Raw genomic sequence first — 12,027 nt, 5'->3', positions numbered from 1 at the left:
ATATGGGCTTTTTCCATAATTTGGTATTGTTGATAATGCATCAGTAAACATCAGGGTGCATGTATCTGTTCAGATCAGAATTTTTAAATGTTTTGGGTAAATATCTAGTAGTGCAATTCCTAGGTTGTAAGGTAATTCTTTTTAACTTTTTGAGGAATCTCCATACTGTTTTCCACAGTGGTTGCACCCGTTTGCATGACTACCAGCAGTGTAGGAGGGTTCCCTTTCCCTTCATCCTCACCAACACCCATTGTATTCTGGATTATAAATTTCAGCCATTCTGACTGCTGTGAGGGGATAGCATACTGTAGTTTTGATTTGTATTTCCCTGATGATGAGTGATGTGGAGCATCTTTTCATGTGTCTGCCAGCCATCTGTATGTCTTCTTTGAAAAAATATATACTCATTTCTTCATTGGAATATTTGGGGGGAGTAGTGGTGTTGAGTTTGATAAGGTCTTTATTGATTTCAAATACTAACTCTTTATCAGATATGTCATTTGCAAATACCTTCTCCTGTTCTGTAGGCTGCCTTTTAGTTTTGTTGATTGTTTCCTCCACTGTGCAGAAGATTTTATCTTGATGAAGTCCTAAGAGTTCATTTTTGCTTTTGTTTCCCTCACTTGTAGTGGCATGTCTAGTAAGAAGTTGTTACAGCTGAGGTCAAAAAGGTTGCTGCCTGTGTTGTCCTCTAGGATTTTGGTGTTTTTTTTGTCTCACATTTAAGTTTTTCATCCATTTTGAATTTATTTTTGTGTATTGTTTAAGAAGATAATCCAGTTTCATTCTTCTGCATGTTGCTGTCCAGTTTTCCCAGGACCATTTGTTGAAGAAATTGTTTTCCATTGGATATTCTTTCCTGCCTTGTTGAAGATCAGTTGCCTATAGTTGTGAGTCCATTTCTGGGTTTTCTATTCTCTTCTATTGATCTAGGTGTCTGTTTTTGTGCCAGTACCATACTGTTTTGATAAATACAGCTTTGTTATATAGCTTTAAATCCATGATCATGATGCCTCCAGTTTTCTTTTATTCTTCTCTTTTTCCCCCTTTCTCTCTTTCTTTGTTTTTTATTCTTTTTCATTTTCAGGAGTGTATGGGCTATTTGGGGTATTTAATTCCATACAAACTTTAGGATTGTTTGTTCTAGCTCTCAGTGTTGTTTTTTTTTAATTATAGAAATTGACAAAAATTTAGCTGGACTAATTAAGAAAAATAAACTACTTAAACTAGAGATATCAAGAATGAATGTCGAGGCAATACTGTTGATCATACATAAACAGAAAGGATTTTTAAGGAACACTATAAGTAATTGAATGCAAACCTAGGTAAAATGGGCAAATTCCTACAAACATACTGATTATCTATTCTGGATCAAGAAGTAATATAAAATATGAATGGACCTATAGCAAATACAAAGATAGAGTTAATAAAAACTACTGAGAAAGAGAATCCCAGGATCAGCTGGCTCTACTGAATTGTATCAATTGTTTGATGAAAAGTTAACACAATTTCTCAAACTGTCACAAAAAAATAAAAGAGAGGAGTGATGTGAGAAAAGAAGTAGATAGATTCAAAGGCCTACACATTAAGATGAATATCACAATGTCAAACAAAACTCTTCAGAGCCAGCTATGTAGAGCTTAGGAAAATATGAAAGGTTACAGCAATCAAGAACACACTAAAAGAAAAGGCAACTTTTAAATGTTAGGAAACATTTGCAGTGTTTTTAACTGTTTTTGTTCAAATTTCCTTCAGCTTAACAATGGATTTGTAGATAGTACCTGACATTTAGTGTGAAACTCTGGTCCCTGGTTTTAGAGGTAGCAGAGTAGACCTTACTCTTATTAAGGAAGAAGGAAGGCCAGGGTTCTGTATTATTATGATGCTGCAAACAGTAGTGAATTAACACTTCTGGTAGATGAGGTATTCACTGTGTTCAGTGTCTTTGGAATGGATTCAGACTGGTTAGTGGGGGAAAGGGGAAATCAGAAAGGCAGGGTGCCAATTACCAACTCAGAACTGCTCAATTAAATAGGTGGACTATGGAAAGATTATCCATCATGACACCAGTATTTATATACAATTAACTCTAAATGAAACAGGTTTAAGTATCTTCCATGTTAATATTCCTAGGAGACTGAAAAGAAAATACAAGCCATCAGAAACCAGCCTTTCTGCCAATAAAATTGCATGGTAAATATTTCATTGCAGAATTTATGTTAGTGCTTTCATGCCAAGAATGTTTTCTTTTCCTTTTTTTTTAATTTTTATTTATTTATGATAGTCACAGAGAGAGAGAGAGAGGCAGAGACCCAGGCAGAGGGAGAAGCAGGCTCCATGCACCAGGAGCCCGATGTGGGATTCGATCACGGGTCTCCAGGATCACGCCCTGAGCCAAAGGCAGGCGCCAAACCGCTGCGCCACCCAGGGATCCCTCAAGAATGTTTTCTTACAAAATTCTCTTTCTACTGAGCTTTCACTAATAACAAGCTTCTACTTTTGAGCTCCAACTTAAAGTAGAAGAACTATTTTCTGCTGGATTTTTCATTAATGGTAAGCTTTTTCTTTTATGTAAAATAAATTTATTGTGAATTGATTAAAAATTCTTTGTTTTAAATTTAAAGTTTATGCAATGAGGCACATGAAGAACTAATGCAGGGGTGTCTTTAAACTCATGCATGGCAATAAAGTGGCTATGAATGGGGAACTATCTGAAAATATAGTAAAGCAAATTAAAAACCAGCTGCTTACCTGGGTAAAATTTTATACTTGAAGCTAGCAATACACATGCTAATTGGCTGGGAGAAAAAGATAGTGAACACTTTTATTTTTTTAAGATTTTATTTATTTATTCATGAAAGACATAGAGAGAAAGGCAGAAACATAGGCAGAGGGAGAAGCAGTCTTCAGGCAGGGAGCCTGATGTGGAACTCGATCCTGAGACTACAGGTCATGCCCTGAGCCAGAGGCAGGTGCTCAACCACTGAGCCACCCAGGCATCCCAGTGAACACCTTTCATGTGTGAAATTAAATAATCCAAAAGTACCTACTTAAAATGTAGAATTTAGAAAACCACATTATTGCCCAAGGCAAAACAACTGTTCAAAAAAGACCTGGCATCTTCTTTCTTTGTTTATCCTTTGACATACACTTAAGTAGTTTCTATATCTTAGCTATTATAAATAATGGGGCAATAAATATGGCAATATTGTGATAGCGTTTCCTTCAGATATATATCCAGAAGTGAAATGGCTGAATCATATGTTTTATGTTTAATTTCTTTGGGAAAGCTTCATGTGGTTTTTTTTATAGTAGCTGAACAAATTTACATCCCCAACAACAAGAGTTGCTTTTCCTCCACTTATTCGCCAGTGCTCATTATGTCTTGTCTTCTTGATGATAATCATTCTAATAGGTGTGAAGTAATATTTCATTGTAGTTTTAATTTGCATTTTCCTGATGATTGATGATGTTGAATCTACAACAAATAGATAATTCCTAGAGATACAGTGTACAATATAGTGATTTAGTAAATAACACTGTATTTTATACTTAAAATTTGTTGAGACTACATCATAATTCTTCTCACCAAAAAAAGAAATGATAATTTATCTGATATGATAGATTTGTTAGCTAACAATACAATTATAATCATATTGCAATATATAAATTTATTAAATCAACAAACTGTGCATCTAAAACTTACACAATGCTATATGTCCATTCTATCTCAATTAATTAAAAAAGAAACCAAAACAACAGATAATACCCTTAGCTTTTACCCCTGGCTATTAACTGAGCTCAAGACAAGCAGAGTAAAAGTTGAGGTAGAGGTATAAATGTCCTGGCTGAGTTGAAAGAATACTCCCAATATGGAAGTCATCTACAAAACAGAGACAGTTGTTTCTTTTGGCTACTTGTATTCAAGGAAATCTCTGTCAAAACACTAATGGAATACATTAGAACCTCAGAAATGACATAATGAAAAAGAATGCATATTACACCAAAATACTTTAGAAAACTAATTTAAAAAACAGCTATGGGGACGCCTGGGTGGCTCAGCGGCTGAGCACCTGCCTTCAACCCAGGGCGTGATCCTGGAGTCCCGGGATCGAGTCCCACAGTGGGCTCCCTGCGTGGAGCCTGCTTCTCCCTCTGCCTGCATCTCTGCCTCTCTCTCTCTCTCTCTCTCTCTCTCTCTCTCTGTCTCTCATGAATAAATAAATAAAATATTTTAAAAATAATAAAAATAAAAAAAATAAAAAAATAAAAAACAGCTATGGACCACAGCAGAAACAAGCAAACAAACAAAACTGGAGGGTGGGAAAGTATCCAATTTCCAAATTTACCACACAAAAATGTTCAGAATTCTCAGGCTTCAACTAAAAATTGTGAAGTACAGAAAGAAACAAGAAAGAATGGTTTATTCACAAAAGAATTAACATAAACTGTCACTGAGAAGACATAGAGATTTGATTTCCTAGACAAGAGATTTAAATAAACTGCCTTAAATATGTTAAAAGAAAAGTAAAAGAAATCATGGACAAAGGGTTAAAGGAAACCAGTAAAGTGATGTCTCAACTAACAAAGAATACCAATAAAAAGAGAGAAACTATGAAAAATGAATTAATTAAAACATCTGGAACTGATAGGACACTTGAATGACTCAGTCAATTGAGCAAACAATTTTTTTAAACATTTAAATTTAAATTCAGTTAGCCAACATATAGTTTCAGATGTAGTGATGACTCTTTTTTCTCAATATCTTTTGTTTTTATTTTTATTTTTTTATTTGTTTGAAGTTCGATTTGCCAACATACAGTATAACACCAAGTGCTCATCCTATCAAGTGCCCTCCTCAGTGTCCACCACCCAGCTACCCCATCCCCCCGCCCACCTCCCCTTCTATAACCCTTTGTTTCTCTGAGTTAGGAGTCTCTCATGGTTTGTCTCCCTCTTTAATATTTCCCACTCAGTTTCCATCCTTTCCCTTATAATCCCTTTCACTATTTCTTATATTCTTATATTCCATGTATGAGTGAAAACATATGATTGTCCATCTCTGATTGACTTATTTCACTCAGCATAATCCCCTCAGTTCCATCCATGTCAAAGCAAATGGTGGGTATTCATCCTTTCTGATGGCTGAATAATATTCCATTGTGTATATTTACCACATCATCTTTATCCATTCATCTGTTGAAGGACATCGTGGCTTCTTCCAGAGTTTGGCTATTGGGGACATTCTGCTAAAAACATTGGGGTGGTAGGTGGGGCAAGATGGGGACAGGGAGCATTGGCCTCAAAGGATAAATAGCTACCACTGAGCCATGTACCTCACAGGGGGCTGGGCAGCTCCCCCAGGTCCACACACCTGAGAATCAGCACAACAGGCACCTCCCCCAAAAGACCAGCTAGAAAGACAGGGGAAAAGCAAGCAGTGCTGGAAAGTTCCAGGAGAAGTCAAGGGGTTTAATGTATATAGAATCAGAGGATATTGCCCTTTGTTTTTTGTTTTCTGTTTGTTACTCCCCTTCCCCTTTTTCTATCTTTTTCTCATTTTTTCCAAGACAACTTGTTTTTAGCCACTCTGCACTGAACAAAATGATTAGAAGGAAAAACTCACCACAAAAGAATCAGAAACAGTAGTCTCTCCCACAGAGTAACAAAATTTGGACTACAATTCAATGTCAGAAAGCCAATTCAGAAGTACAATGATAAAGCTATGGTGGCTCTAGAAAAAAAGCATAAAGGATTCAAGAGATTTCATGACTGCAGAATTTGGATCTAATCAGGCCAAAATTAAAAGTCAATTAAATGAGATGCAATCCAAACTGGAGGTCCTAAAGATGAGGGATAACGAGGTAGAAGAACGAGTGAGTGACATAGAAGACAAGTTGATGGCAAGGAAGGAAGCTGAGGAAAAAAGAGAAAAACAATTAAAAGATCATGAGGATAGGTTAAGAGAAATAAATGACAGCCTCAGAAGGAAAAATCTACTTTTAATTGGGGTTCTGGAGGGCGCCGAAAGGGACAGAGGACCAGAAAGTGTATTTGAACAAATCATAGCTGAGAATTTCCCTAACTTGGGAAGGGAAACAGGCATTACAGATCCAGAAGATAGAGAGATCTCCACATAAAATCAATAAACACCGTTCAATACCTCCACATTTAATAGTGAAACTTGCAAATTCCAAAAAAAAGAGAAGATCCTTAAAGCAGCAAGAGACAAGAGATCCCTAACCTTTATGGGGAGAAATATTAGGTTAACAGCAGACCTCTCCACAGAGACCTAGCAGGCCAGAAGGGGCTGGCAGGATATATTCAGGATCCTAAATGAGAAGAACCTGCAGCCAAGAATACTTTACCCAGCAAGGGTTTCATTCACAATAGGAGGAGAGATAAAGACCTTCCAAGACATAGAAACTGAAAGAATAAGTGACTACCAAACCAGCTCTGCAAGAAATCAGGGGACTCAAAGAAAGAGGAAGTCCAAGGAAACAATCCACAAAAACAGGGATTGAATAGGTATCATGATGACACTAGATTCATATCGTTCAATAGTAACTCTGAAGATGAATGGGCTTAATGATCCCATCAAAAGGTGCAGGGTGTCAGAATGGATAAAAAGGCAAGACCCATCTATTTGCTATCTACAAGAGACTCATTTTAGATGTAAGGACACCTAGAGCCTGAAAATTAAAGGTTGGAGAACAATTTACCATTCAAATGGTCCTCAAAAGAAAGCAGGGGTAGCCATCCTTACATCAGATAAATTAAAGTTTACCCTAAAGACTGTAGTAAGAGATGAAGATAGACACTATATTATACTTAAAGGATCTATCCAACAAGAGGGCCTAACAATCATGAATATTCATGCCCTGAATGTGGGAGCGGCCAAGTATATCAATCAATTAATAACCAAAGATAAGACATACTTAGATAATAATACACTTATACTTGGAGACTTGAACACATGCTTCTACAATCGTTAGATCTTCTAAGCACGTCTCCAAAGAAACAAGAGCTTTAAATGATACACTAGACCAGAAAGATTTCATAGATATTTATAAAACTTTGCATCCAAACGCAACTGAATACACATTCTTCTCAAGTGCACATGGAACTATCTCCAGAATGGACCACATACTGGGTCACAAATCAGGTCTTAACCGATAAAAAAGATTGGGAGTGTCCCCTGCATATTTTCAGATCATAATGCTTTGAAACTAGAACTCAATCACAGAAGAAGTTTGGAAGGATTTCAAATACGTGGAGGTTAAGGACCATCCTGCTAAAAGATGGAAGGGCCAACCAGCAAATTAGAGTAGAATTAGAAGGTTTCATAGAAACTAATAAGAATGAAGATACAACCGTTCAAAATCTTTGGGATACAGCAAAAGCAGTCCTGAGGGGGAAAAACATTGCAATACAAGCATCCATCCAAAAACTGAAAACAACTCAAAAACAAAAGCTAACCTTGCATCTAAAGGAGCTGGAGAAGGAACAGCAAATAAAACCTTCACCCAGCAGAAGAAGACCGTTAATAAAGATTCAAGCAAAACTCAATGAAATAGAGACCAAAAGAACTGTGGAACAGATCAACAAAACCAGGAGCTGGTTCTTTGAAAGAATTAATAAGATAGATAAACCATTAGCCAGCCTTAATAAAAAGAAGAGAGGAAAGACTCAAATTAATAAAATCATGAATGAGAAAGGAGAGATCACCACCAATATCAAGGAAATACAACGATTTTAAAAACATATTATGAACAGCTATACGCCAATAAATTAGGCAATCTAGAAGAAATGGACGCATTTCTGGAAAACCACAAACTACCCAAACTGGAAGAGGAAGAAATAGAAAACCTGAACAGGATGATAACCAGGGAGGAAATTGAAGCAGTCATCAAAAACCTCCCAAGACACAAAAGTCCAGGGCCAGATGGCTTCCCAGGGGAATTCTATCAAACGTTTAAAGAAGAAATCATACCTATTCTACTAAAGCTGTTTGGAAAGATAGAAAGAGATGGAGTACTTCCAAACTCGTTCTATGAGACCAGCATCACCTTAATTCCAAAACCAGACAAAGACGCCACCAAAAAGAAGAATTAAAGACCAAAATCCTTGATAAACACAGATGCAAGAATTCTCCACAAGATACTAGCCAATAGGATCCAACCGTATGTTAAGAAGATTATTTACCATGACTAAGTGGGATTTATCCCCGGGTTGCAAGGCTGGTTCAACACTTGTAAAGCAAATTGTGATTGATCATATAAGCAAGAGAAAAACCAAGAACCATATGATCCTCTCATTAGATGCAGAGAAAACATTTGACAAAATACAGCATCCATTCCTGATCAAAACTCTTCAGAGTGTAGGGATAGAGGCAACATTCCTCAGCATCTTAAAAGACATCTATGAAAATTGCACAACGAATATTATTCTCAATGGGGAAACACTGGGAGCCTTTCCCCTAAGATCAGGAGCAAGACAGGGATGTCCACTCTCACCACTGCTATTCAACATAGTACTGGAAGTCCTAGCCTCAGCAATCAGGCAACAAAAGGAAATAAAAGGCATTCAAATTGGCAAAGAAGTCAAACTCTCCCTCTTCGCAGATGACATGATAATGTCCATAGAAAACCCAAAAGACTGCATCCCAAGATTGCTAGAACTCACACAGTGATTCGGCAGTGTGGCAGGATACAAAATCAAGGTCCAGGAAACAGTGGCATTTCTATACACTAGGAATGAGACTGAAGAAAGAGAAATTAAGGACTCAATCCCATTTACAATTGCACCAAATAGCATAAGATATCTAGGAGTAAACCTAACCAAAGAGGTAAAGTATATCTACCCTAAAAACTACAGAACAAATTGAACACCAATAAAAAACAAATTTATTAACAAAAAAACTACAGAACACTTTTGAAAGAAATTGAGGAAGACACAAAGAGATGGAAAAATATTCCATGCTCAAGGATTGGAAGAATTAATATTGTGAAAATGTCAATGTTACCCAGGGCAATTTACACATTTAATGTAATACCTGTCAGAATACCATGGACTTTCTTCAGAGAGTTGGAACAAACCATCTTAAGATTTGTGTGGAATCAGAAAAGACTCCTAAACAAGGGGAATATTAAAAAAACCATAGCTGTTGGCATCACAATGCCGGATTTCAGGTTGTACTACAAAGCTGTGGTCATCAAGACAGTTTGGTTTTGGCACAAAAGCAGACACATAGATCAGTGGAACGGAATAGAGAATCCAGAAGTGGACTCTCAACTCTACATTCAACTAATATTTGACAAAGCAGGAAAGACTATCCACTGGAAAAAAGACAGTCTCTTCATCAAATGGTGCTGGCAAAATTGGACATCCACATGCAGAAGCATGAAACTAGACCATTCTCTTACACCATATACGAAGATAAACTCAAAATGGATGAAAGATTTACATGTGAGACAAGATTCCATCAAATTCCTAGAGGAGAACCCAGGCAACACCCTTTTTGAACTCGGCCACAGCAACTTCTTGCAAGATACATCCCTGAAGGCAAGGAAACAAAAGCAAAAATGAATTATTGGGACTTCATCAAGATAAGAAGCTTCTGCACTGCCAAAGAAATAGTCCACAAAACTAAAAGACAACTTAGAGAGTGGGAGAAGATATCTGAAAATGACCTATCAGATAAAGCGCTAGTATCCAAGATCTATAAGGAACTTCTTAAACTCAACAGCAAAGAAACAAACAATCCAATCATGAAATGGGCAAAAGATATGAACAGAAATTTCACCAAAGAAGACATAGACATGGCCAACAAGCACATGACAAAAATACTCCGCATCACTGGCCATCAGGGAAATACAAATCAAAACCACAATGAGATACCACCTCCCACCAGCGAGAATGGGGAAAATTAACAAGGCAGGAAACAACAAATGTTGGAGAGGATGTGGAGAAAGGGGAACCCTCTTGCACTGTTGGTGGGAATGTGAACTGGTACAGTCACTCTGGAAAACTGTGTGGAGGGTCATCAAAGAGTTAAAAATAGGTGTGCCCTACGACTCAGGAATTGCACTGCTGGGGATGTGCCCCAAAGATTCAGATGCAGTGACACTCTGGGACATCTGCACCCCAATGTTTATAGCAGCAATGTCCACAATAGCCAAACTGTGGAAGGAGCCTCGGTGTCCATCAAAAGATGAATGGATAAAAAAAAAGATGAATGGATAAAGATGATGTGGTATATGTATACAATGGAATATTACTCAGCCTTTAGAAATGACAAATACCCACCATTTGCTTTGACGTGGATGGAATTGGAGGGTATTACGCTTAGTGAAATAAGTCAATCAGAAAAGGACAAACTTTGTATGGTCTCATTCATTTGGAGAATATGAAAATTAGTGAAAGGGAATAAAGGGAAAGGACAGAAAATGAGTGAAAATATCAGTGAGGGTGATATCATGAGGGACAACTAACTCTGGGAAATGAACAAGGGGTAGTGGAAGGGGAGGTGAGCAGGTGATTGGGGTGACTGGGTGATGGGCAATAAGGGGGGCACTTGGTAGGATGAGCTCTGGGTGTCATGCTAAATGTTGGCAAATCGAGCTCCAATAATAAAATTTTAAAAAATATAAAGAAATATACATTGAGGTGCAGGTTTCTGGAGTTTCAATACATCAGTATCTTTAGGATAAATACCTAGTAGTGCAATTGCTGGGTTGTAGGGTAGCTCTATTTTTAACTCTCCAAGAACCTCCACACTGTTTTCCAGTGTGGCTGTACCAGTTTGCATTCCCACCAACTGTGCAAGAGGGTTCCCCGTTCTCCACATCTCTTCAACATTTGTTATTTCCTGTCTTGTTAATTTTCGCCATTCTCATTGGTGTGAGGTGGTATCTCATTGGGTTTTTTCTCATTGAGTTTTTGATGTGTATTTCCCTGATGACAAATGATTAAGAGCATTTTGTCATGTGCTTGTTGGTCATGTGTGTGTCTTCTTTGGTTTAATTTCTGGTCATGTCTTCTGCCCATTTCATGATTGGATTTTTTGTTTCTTGGGTGTTGAGTTTAATAAGTTCTTTATAGATCCTGGATAGTAGCCCTTTGTCTGATACATCGTTTGTAGTGTTGAATCTTGTTTTTAGCTCAGGTCTTGATTTCAGGGTCCTGAGATTGAGACCTGCGTCAGGCTTCCCACTCCTGGGGTGGGGGGGGAGCAGTCTCTTTGAGACTCTTTTCCTCTGCTCCTTTCCCTGCTTTCACTTTCTCACACTAAAAATAAATAAATATCTTTTAAAAAATTCTGGGGTGTGGCTGGATGGCTCAGTTGGTTAAGTGTCAGATTCATGATTTCAGCTCAGGTCATGAGATAGAGCCTTGGAAGGGAGTCTACTTCTCTTCTTTTCCCTCTCCCTCTGCCCCTCCCCAGCCCACGCTCTCTATTTCTCTGTTTCTCTAAAATGAATAAATAAATCTTTAAAAATTTTTGAAACTGAAAAAAATAATTTAAATGAAAAATCCACTAAAGGGTTTTTGTAGAAGATTTGAGCAGGCAGAAGGAACAAATCAATGAATTTGAAGATAAGTCATTGAAATTATTCAATATGAGTATTGAAAAGAAAAAACAATATAGAATTACTATATGATCCAGTAGCTCCACTACTAGATATTTACCCAAAGAAAATGAGAACATTAATTTGCAAAGAAATATGCACTCCTATGTTTACTGTAGCATTGTTCAAAATAACCAAGATATGGAGGCAAACCAAGTATCTATCCTTAGATGAAGGGACAAAAAGATGTGATATATATATTTGAATATATATAAATATATACAAATATTTGTATATGAAGATATATAAATGAATATTTTTCATCCATAAAGAAATGAAATCTTGTCATTTTAAACAACTTGATATATTTAAGTGTATAATGCTAAGTGAAATAAATCAGTGAATTAGATGGAGACTAAAAATACACTTTTTGTGGTGAGCAGAGAGTAACGTATAG

Source organism: Canis lupus, chromosome X (genome assembly GCF_011100685.1).
Source record: "Canis lupus familiaris isolate Mischka breed German Shepherd chromosome X, alternate assembly UU_Cfam_GSD_1.0, whole genome shotgun sequence".
Taxonomy (NCBI): Eukaryota; Metazoa; Chordata; class Mammalia; order Carnivora; family Canidae; genus Canis; species Canis lupus.
Note: the sequence above shows the minus strand (reverse complement) of the source record.